The 10,805-nt window shown below is 34.1% G+C and overlaps 1 long non-coding RNA gene across 8 annotated transcripts; it reads left to right on the top strand.

Annotated features, from left to right (window-relative positions):
• The first annotated feature begins 703 nt into the window (after positions 1–703).
• On the top strand, positions 704–6,110 carry LOC141642576 (uncharacterized). Of its 8 annotated transcripts, none has more exons than XR_012543352.1 (5): positions 708–1,090; positions 1,486–1,759; positions 3,553–3,738; positions 3,988–4,074; positions 4,176–6,110. It is a non-coding gene; the product is annotated as an uncharacterized LOC141642576 (long non-coding RNA). The 8 variants fall into 8 exon arrangements; XR_012543351.1 differs by having other exon boundaries at positions 3,530–3,738; XR_012543350.1 differs by having other exon boundaries at positions 712–1,090; positions 1,486–1,642; positions 3,521–3,738.
• The last annotated feature ends 4,695 nt before the right edge of the window (positions 6,111–10,805 follow it).

The raw sequence follows: 10,805 nt of genomic DNA, 5'->3' as shown, positions 1-10,805 counted from the left end.
AGATGCATATGCATAATTAAAAGGGCCCCCGTTATAATTCCGATGCATGCATTATTACTGCCATCCCTGCATATGAATGGACAATATATGGATGAGAAGGGTTATAATAAGATTTGAAGCAGCAGAGAGAGATATGATGATGATTATGGCACAACTTCCTAAATATATATTAATTAAAAAACAACTCAAACGACACATTACTTAGTATAAATACATGCATTATCTCAACTAACATTCCATTATCTCACTATATATCTCCAAACCCTAACTGCTAAAACAAACTCCAAATAAACCCTAATTAATCTTTCAAACAAACTCCAAACTTCATCAACAAAATGAATGATACCATCCTTAAGACTCTTACTATGACCGAGAACAACAACGGTTTCATCCGCCGGTTGCTCCACATTGAGGACAGTTTCAGGAGCTACCTTGTGGATGCTCGATCCGCACTCAAGGACGCCAAAAAAAAATGGCTTGACGAGCAAAGAATTGTTGCGGTATATGTCGATATAAAGAATCAACGAAAACCTCCAAATAGCTAAGGAGGAGAGGATGTATATCATAGAAGAGAATAAGACTCTCTATGAAAATATAAGAATTGCATTTTTATCAATGTAATTCTTTTTTTAATTTATGTATTTATATATATATATATATATATATATATAGAGAGAGAGAGAAATAGGATCCTGTGCGAACCTAAAGTTCGGTGCGAACTTACGAACTAACTGAAAAACCTTCACCCAAACACACGCTCATAAAACCATTACCGCACCCCCCTTTCACATTATTCCCACATTAATACTTTGTATCATCCTCACCTACCAACCACCACCACCCTTCGCCGGCGGCCTCGCCGTTGATTGCTCTGCCGGCGTTTCGTCGGAACTACTCTTGCCTACCTAATCTGCCTTTATTTCTTCATTTGTCCTCTTATTCACCGGCTATCAAATCGTAGGTTTATGTATGAACTTTCCATTCAATTGAGCATTCATTTGAAGATCAATATCATGGGGTATGTATTTCTTGGTCAGATGTATGAACTTTTCATTCAATTGAGCATTCATTTGAAGATCAATATCATGGGGTATGTCCCTTCTTGTTTTTATTCCTTTTTTTATATAATAATTGTAAAATTTGATGGGTTGTGCTGCATTTTGTGTTTTTGGATTGGTTTTTGTGTTCATTACTGAGAATCTAGACCTAAGTCTGTCATTGCTGATTGTTAGTCAATCAGCAGGTCTTGCTTAAGACCGTCTTTAAGTATCTAAATCGGTTGTGTGTGCCGTCTTAACTGAGAATGGTCTAACCAAGAAATTGTGGTTAGATTTTCTAGGTTGAAGGTTGTTTGTGGTTTTAGATTAAGTTGATTGCTAATGATAAACCCTGTTCAGGTCATCAAGGTTACATTTAGAAATTCTGTATGTTTTGGAAGATTAGCTGAAATCCTTTCTAATTTCTTTTTAGGGCTGTGTTTATCAGGTAGTTAGTGATAGAATGCTTAACAAGTATCAGGTTCAGGTCTAACAAACATCCAGTCACTTCCTTGAAGGAATCAAACGAAAGGGAGCGAACCTCAACTCCGACTGCTAACGAGTTTATCACGTGATTAGTACGAGCGTGCAGGGCTGTGTCAAAGGTTTGTAGAACTGCATCAGTTTTACAAAATCTAATGAATCTTTCTTGAGTTGTCAATGTTCTGATGGCCATTTTCAACTTGTATGAATCTCTAATTAGTGGAATCTGATGCAATTTGGTAACTTTTTTTTCCCCTTTTTAGACTTTTGGCGTGATGTGATTTTGTTGATTCTTTACACTATTTTGAATAAACTGGGAATAGTTTCTATTTGTACAGTGGGTGTGAATGCTATCTATGTCATTCTAATTATTTTCCGAAAGAAAATAAAAGTGATTTTCTGTACTTTTGCATTTGGATAGGCAGATTCATTTGGAGTAACTTTTATCAATGTACTTCTATAAGTTGTTCACTTAATGCCCTTGTGCTAGAAACATATCTCATAGGTTAGATACACTCTTTTAGCAAGATCGATAAGCTAGATACACTCCCCTAACTTGCTAGATACACACCTCTGTCAAGCTAGATAAACACGTTTATTTTCATAGATACACTCATTTACCTTGCTAGATCCACCCATTTACCTTGCTAGATACACATCTCTTATAAGCTAGATACACTTCATTTCCTTGCTAGATACACATACACTCGTTAAGTTGCTAGATACACTACTTTAAATTACTAGATACATACCTTTAAGGTACGAGATACACTCCTTTAAGATACTAGATACATTTCTTTAAGGAAAATTTCTTGTGTGCTCCGGGAGGACCATCCTCCTTACACTTAAAGGAATTCCACCAAATAAAAAGTAATAAATGCTTAGGTGTAAGGAGTACGGTCCTCCTGGAGGACACACGAATTTTTCTTCTTTGAGTTGCTAGATACGCTTATATATTTAAGTTACTAGATACGCTCCCTTAAGTTACTAGATACATTTCTTTAAGTTTCTAGATACACTCATTTAAATTGTTATACATACCTTTAGCTAGCTAGATACATTTCTTTAAATATAAGCCTTTACTTTGATGGATACACTCATTTACCTTATCAGATACACATCGCTGACAAGTTAGATACATTCTTTTAGGTTCCTAGATACACTCTAGATAGTCATATAGCGTAGATTGAATGTTCGGCGTCTATATTATTTTTACTAATTAAATCCTTTCCCGTCCTAATTTTAGGATACCCGTCCCCCTCCGAGAGGGTTCACCCTATCTTTTTAGGGTTTAGTTTTTGGTCCACTCTCATTTTGATAATAAGGGAAAGGAGACCACACATACAGCTGTGCATTGTTGATTTTTTGAATAAGTTGGTGAAAAAAGATATTTGCTTGTCTTGCTTTGAAATTAAATCATGGTTATTCATAATTTTGCTTGACAAAAAAGTTGATCCTCATCTTGTCATTCTTTGATTCATTTTCTGATTTAAGAGTGATTGATAACTAATCAATTTGTTCTTTCTAGTATTTTATTTTCTATTCTCTATACGGTTCGATGTTTCTCTATTATGTTAACGATAATAATTTAGCTTCAAGTAATTTAAATATATAAGAGCTTATACACTTATAGTTTAAATGTTGTTCACATAAAGATAGTCAAGTAATTCGGTTTTGAATATAAAGTGGTCGACTAGATTATTTGGAACCTGAGAAGTTGACCTGAATGATGAAAGAGTATTTTGCCGACTATGTGGTAAAATTGATGAGTATTGATTACTTTACTTCTAAAGATCTGCTTGAAAAATGGATGAGTAGTTGGTTGGATAACATAATTTAGACAATATTTTCGGAAAACTTTCGTTAATGAAGTGACTAAAGAGATTAGCTCACAAAGTTAAAACTTCAAAAATTGCAATCTGTAGAACATGACTGTCTTCTCATCAACACGAAAAAGACGTATTTTCAGCCTTTGGATCAAATTACGAACTAATTTCTAGATAATGAAGGTGGATCTGGTGGCACTTGGCAGCAGTTGATATATTTCGGATGCTTGAAGGACCTGCGAAGAATGAGTCGTGGTGGTGGTCATCGGGTGAGGGGCCAAGAGTCTGGTGGTTCCCATGAGGATGATACTGGATGACGGCCAGGTGATTGGTGAGTAGTGGAGGCCCAAGGGGTGGCTGGTGGTTTTTGGATACACAAAATACTATGCCAGGTACACCAGTATAATGCTAAAGATACACAAATTGACTTGTGTATCTTTAATTTTAGATAAAATGTACTTGTTTATACTACATAACATGTACTCTTAGATAAATAAATGGTACCGCCTTGTTGAATCTCTCACTCTTAGTTGAATGAGCTTTAGTCTTGTTACTTGGGTAATTGTTTCTTTTTCATGTTTATATTTTTTATCACATCCATTAGGTAATTCATATAACAATATGTCTCTTTTTTACCGCAGGCGACTCCTAGATTGAGTGAAGACAAAGTGAAGCAGTGTGTTGATCCCAAACTGAATGACAGCTATCCACTAAAAGCAGTCGCTAAGGTTCTCCTTATCCCCTTGCTTTTAATGTATATTGTCCATTGGTAGCTCTTGTAGTTATGTCCTCAGATGTTCCCTTATGATTATGGTATTTTGGTTTTCAGATGGCAGCAGTTGCAGCACTGTGTGTTCAGTATGAGGCTGATTTCAGGCCAAACATGAGGATTGCGGTGAAGGCTCTCCAACCTCTTCTCAATGCTAAACCACCAGGACCTGAACAACACGCTTGATCATTTTCCGACATGAAATTACTTCTTTTCTCCTTGTTTATTTCCTTTTTCCCACTTCTGTGTCTCTCTTTATATTCCAAAACAGTTCTCTCAAAATCTCTGAGTCATTGTAACCAGCCAATAGCATTTCAACAGTTTTTGTCCACTTGATTTAGAAGCACTATTTCTCCAACATCTTCCTTCATGTGAGATTCATATTTTTTTAGTCGATTTATAGTGCACTACGGCACTGGAATATGCTTTCTCATGAGGGTATAATATCTTTCGTTTTAGTTACATAAAAATTGGGTGACATTCAAATTTCTAAATACACTCATTCACCTTACTAGATAGTAGATACACATCTCTTATAAGTTAGATACACTATTTTACCTTGCTAGATCGATAAGCTAGATACACTCCTCTAACTTGCTACATACACAACTCTGTCAAACTAGATACACATGTTCATCTTCATAGATACACATCTCTGTCAAGTTAGATACACTCTTTTTACCTTACTTGATACACATATCTTATAAAGCTAGATACACTTTTTTTTCCTGGCTAGATACACATCTTTGTCAAACTATATACACTTCTTGTCAATTTTGGACAATCAAGCAACATTCAACTCGGACAATCAATATGAACCTCCTTCACAGGAACTGAACCATGTCTATAAAACTTTCAAACTTTCTGAGAACATTACTAGTTGCTTTTAGTGTTTCTGTATCATGTATGAAACACTCCGTGTTCAAGAAATGGAAATGTAGTGGCAAGGTCTTCAAACAAAGTGAGCTCTCGAATGCCAGCACAAGCAGCAGGGCTGATTTGATATTCAGTTTCAGCATCACATTTGAATCAATTCAAGATTAGTGTTGACAATAGCAACATGATCGATCCAACCACTCTCAATTTCAATCAGGGCATTTTTCCGCTTAGGAAACTTGCAGAGCTCTAGAGGATCCATCAGGAGAGCGACATAATCAGGAACTACCATTTCGGTTCCAGGAAACAGTTCAAGAAAAGCAAAAACAACACATATCTTATTACCGGTGACACCACATTACACCACCATCATCACTACTGATAAAGATCACACCATAAAGTCGCCCACCACCATTCACTACTATACCCTCGGAAGACGAAGACGACGCCAACAAATGAATCTTAGCATAAAACTTATGTTTCCGGCTCGGAATATTCCGCAGACGCACAAAATGCTCTTACCTTTTGCAATTATGATTGTAAACTTGTAGTTCTAGTATATTACAATCAAATTTTTCATAAATTAACCAAAAATATAGAAAACAAATTGATGATGGCTTGAGATACCACCAGAAGACGAGGAGTCGTCGACAAAGGAGAAGTGACGGCGAAGGGAAGCGAGTGGCCGAAGTAAGTGGAGGGTCTGTGATAGTGCGCCAGTCAGGGATGGTGAAGTTGCCGCTGTTTCGGTGACAACGGACATGGAGAGAGGATGGAGAAGGTCGGGGTGCCGTCGTATGATTAAAAATGATGATGACTCGAGGCACCGCCAGAGGTCGGGGTGCTATCGCCAGTGGTTCAGATTCTCCGTCGGCGGTCAGGTGGTGGATTGAGTGATGGTAGGATGATGGTGGCTACTGTTGTTTGAAATTGGGATGGAGAAGGTTATGGGAGGGTTGGGCTTAGAATATAAGCGTTAGATGGATTATAAGAGGGTTGGGCTTTGAGTCTTTTATTGAAAATCCAGCTAGTTAAGTCAGTTCGTACGGTTCGCACCGTACTTTAGTTCGCACCTGACCCCGCCCCTATATATATATTAATTAATTACGTTTATCATGCATTCCTCTCTATCATCTTGCTTCTTCTTTGTTTTATTTTATTTAATTTGTTTTACTAGCTAATTAAGCGAATAATACTTAGGAAAATAACATAATGATCGATAAAAACACATACATGCAAATGAAATAATTAGAAAAATAAAATAATGACGATGAAAGACGATGAAACCAACAGTGACGGGGAGATTTACCTGATAATTAGAGAAAGTAAGAGACGATGAAATCAACAGTGACGGCGAGATGATAAAGCAACGATGAGAAAGAGAGAAAGAGACGATGAGAAAGTGTGTGTTTGTGTTTGTCTGTGTTTGTGTTTGTGTTAAGGTTTGTGTTTTGTGGCTGTAGCAGATCTGTGTTTGTGTGGTTTATAGTATGAAAAGTATTGACAACGGTTGTTAAACAAAACTCGTTGTTAAAAAGTTTTAACAACGGGTTTAAAAAATAACCGTTGTGATTACTTTTCACTAACTTTGCGCCAATTTTGGCCAAATTATTAACAACGGTTGTGCATGTTCGACCCGTTGTTAAAACTTATAACAACGGTTATATAACCATAACCGTTGTAGTTAATTTTAGTAAAATTCGCGCTATACGTTCTACAACGTCTATGGTGATTTTCGTGAATAAGCGTTGTTAAAGGGGGGCGTTGTAGTTGCCTGGATTTGTAGTAGTGTTAGAGGGACTTATGGACTCATTAGAACTCCTCTCTCTCTCTCTCTCTCTCTATATATATATATATATATATATATATATATATATATATATATATATATATATATATATATATATATATATATATATAGGAATGGGATCATGTGAGTATGACTCATATATTTGAGGATTGAGGATTAATACTAGTCATCGGATCTAAGAGATCCAACGTCTATGATTTAGTGCGGATCAGTAAGGGTAATATGGTAATTTCGCGGGTGCACATATATACTCCTTATTCCATCGAAACAAACCTAATTCATTCATTCTCACCCAAAGCCTTTCTCTCTCTACCTTCTATCTTCTTCAACGCAATCCCTAATTTTCCTATTTTCGTGATTTTTTTGTTTCGAATTCAATCTCAGCTCAATCATTTGTCATTCTTCTATTTATTATCAACGGTCATACTCTTTCAATCGAAATCACGATTTCAGGTACATCTACTTTATCTTTAGTTTTTAATTTCAGTTTTATTTTCATGTGATTGTTGTTTCGCTACATATATTTGCAATTAGTAGTCATCTTACTGCGTTTGTTATGATTTTGTAGCTATTCATCGTGATTTCAATGCTTTGTATCTCTTTTTCCTAAATTAGGTTTAATTTGTGAGGATTTCATATGATTTATTGGTCTTCTTTCTCATATATCTAGGTTAATTTAATTCGAACAAGTTACTTAATTTGTTATATATTCAAGATTTTTTCCTGATCTATGTTCAACTCACCGTTGTTATGATTTTTTTCTCGATTTATAATTTTGATGAGATTGATTCATAGTCTTGTTATTTGATTGCGATTGTAAATTATGTCACTTTGTTCGAGTTTTGTTGTCATGTAAACCTAATTTACATGTGTAGTATCTTGTTTCAAATCTTTTTAAATTTGTGTCAGATTGATTTACATCTTTTTTACATTGTTATTCTTTCTTTGTTAGCTAGTAGTAGTATACATTTCGCTGATTTAGGTTCTAAATTGTTTGACATCTTATAAATATCACGTATTTGTTGCTAAAGTATCCAGTGTGATATTGTTTAGAAGACTATGTGATATTGTTTAGCGATTTGTGTGATATTGTTTTATTACATCCCTTTTACTTTGATTGTCGAAAATCAATTACTACTTGTTTGTTTACATTGTATTTTTTATGCTTTTTTTTGTCAGATCGTGAAAGTTGTTTAGCTTTGAGCGGCCTATTGGACAGAGATATGACTTGGTCCAAATTGTCCTAAGAAGCTTTGGGCTTAAGGCTTAATTTACCTGCCAAATGAGTCTCCAAGTTTGGTGTATGTTTGGTTTTGGTATAGATTTGATGTTGAGTTGTCATCATATGTTTCGATTTACATTCTACCTGTTTAATGAGTTGCGATTTTTTGTTTGACCATCACCATTTCATCTTGTTGAGCAGCAAGCACAACATAAATTTTAAGATATTGTTCTTGGTTCTTCTGATTCCATTGTTTTCATCAGGTATTGAAAAAAATTAGATCAGATTTGTCTAATTTCAGTTGTGGCCTTGCTCATATTTTCTGTGAGTGCACTTAATTCATTGGTGGATTCGAGTTTTGATTAATCCACTTTATTCTATTGGTACAATAGGTTGGACTTTGTCTCACTAGATTGTTGGTTGCGTAAACCAGGTTGTTTAAGCGACTTAAAGGTGAAGAATCATGCGGAGTAAATGTGTTGGCCACCTTTTCTTTCTTTGAGATGGATCATCGATGAAGTGGAAGTAGACGCCACAGCACAGTATGGTTCATTGCTCTTGACGGGCTTTACTTTGGATCCTTGTATATCTCTCACATGTTTGCTTACTGGGAATGGCAGATCCACTTTGAAGGGGATATGAAGTCTCATGATGCGTCCGGAGATGCTAATTGATAAAACCAAGTCATAAATGAAGCTAAGAATCAGTGTTACTTTCCAAGGGGATATGAAGTCTCATGATATTTTTCATTGGTGTCGTTCTAGTGGTTTGATGTAATTGAGTTCCGGAAAGTTGAGTAGATAGTCAGGTGGCTGCATTAAATTAAGTCATGGTCATGAAATGGTTGTATGAAACGGTTGCACTGATATTTAAAACAAGATGAGGTTGAACAAACGTCAAGCAAGAAGTTGAAGATTGTGATGGAAAAAGATGTCAAAATGGATAATAAAAAGAAATTGGTAAAGGTAGAGGAAGAGAAAGGAACTAATCTTTGTACTCAGACTGTGTTGACAGAACTTTAATTGAATATGCACTGATTGATGTAATTTTGAAAGGATAGTAATCTGATATAGTCGTTATAAATTAATATTATTGTCGTTGTAATTTTGTGATACTGTTTAGAATCAACAATGATATTTTATCTTATATGCTGTGATATTGTTTCTCAATAGCAAAAAGTTTGAGTGTTTCAAGATTCCTTGTGAATGTGATATTGTTTTGGATAAAGTGTGATACCGGGATGTGTGAAGTTTGATATTGTTCGGTAATGCTTCTAGAACAATATGACGTGATACTTATGAAGATATATATTGTTTCTTATAACTGTTTGTAAACTAGCAAATAAAGATAAATATATGATATTGTTAATAGCATAGTGTGATATTATTAGCACAATAACTTGATATTGTTTACCATATCATTTGATATTTTTTTTTGAAATAACTAAATCATTTGATATTATTAACACAATAATGGTGATATTGTTTTATGATATTCTTTACCACATCTTGTGATATTGTTAAGCCAGTAGTGTGATATTGTTTACCACATCTTGTGATATTGTTAAACTAATAGTGTGATATTATTCTCAAAGTCATTTGATATTGTGTCATGAAAGTGATATTTTTTATAATTAAATGTGATATTGTTTACTAAAACTTGTGATATTGTTAAAACAAACGTGTGATATTGTTTACCAAAAAAAATGAAATACTTTAAGAACCATATATTCTCTATTTAATAACATAAAAAAAGAGACAAATCCTGATACAACTATAATATTGTTACCATTACTTTACATTCCAACTCCAAAATGCAAAAAAAAAAAATACAAATTTATAATCGCTTGAAACAATATCTAAGAATACAGAATTTGTCTTTATAAGAGAAATGAATAAAAAAACATGATTTGTTTAGTTGATCATGCACTATAGACTCCGCCAACATGCACACATACTCTTAAGTAACCTCCAAAAGCGAAGAAATCTGCAAAAAAAAAAAAGAAAAAAAAATGTACAAAACATCATCTTTCAGACAAAAGAAAATACAACAAATATAAAAAACGCACCATATTACAACATTTACAAAGAACATTTTACATTATTTTATCTGCAAAACCAAAGTGACATTTTACAAATAAAATACCATACTATAGCATTTTAGTGCCTTGATGACATTTTACAACTTAATTATGTAGTAGTCAACCTGCCAAAATGTATGAAAATAGAGTACCACGAATATTCACATTCAGATATCACATCATACAAACAACGAAAAGATCACACGTTTTTCGTTATCATAGCCAACATGTAATTCGACATTACTCATTTTACTGAACACAAACGATTACTTCAATTCTATCATATGAAACTGTAATGTTGCACAATTAAACAATGTTAAACCCTAACTTTCGCGATTAAAACAATATGAAACCCTAATTTTCACAATTAAACAAAGTTGAACCCTAATTTTCACAATCGATCAATATTAAACCCTAATTTTAGCGATTAAAACAAAAAAGACATCTTATAAACAACTAAAACTTCAATTGATGATAGTAATTGATTCAATGTGTCGATATTATGAACGAAAAACGTTTAAAATCATTTATAAGTAAGATATTGAGAAATTTACAGCAAGAACACGAAAGAACCCTAAATAACTCGATAATTATTTCGATTTTGTTGATTTAATCCTATTAAATTCATCTAATTCAACATACATATAATAATTTCGAACAAAATCAAAATGTATAATCAATTTAATGCTACAAAAGTTGAAA

The sequence above is a fragment of the Silene latifolia genome, chromosome 2 (genome assembly GCF_048544455.1).
Source record: "Silene latifolia isolate original U9 population chromosome 2, ASM4854445v1, whole genome shotgun sequence".
Lineage (NCBI taxonomy): Eukaryota > Viridiplantae > Streptophyta > Magnoliopsida > Caryophyllales > Caryophyllaceae > Silene > Silene latifolia.
This window is presented reverse-complemented; position numbering and strand designations above follow the sequence as displayed.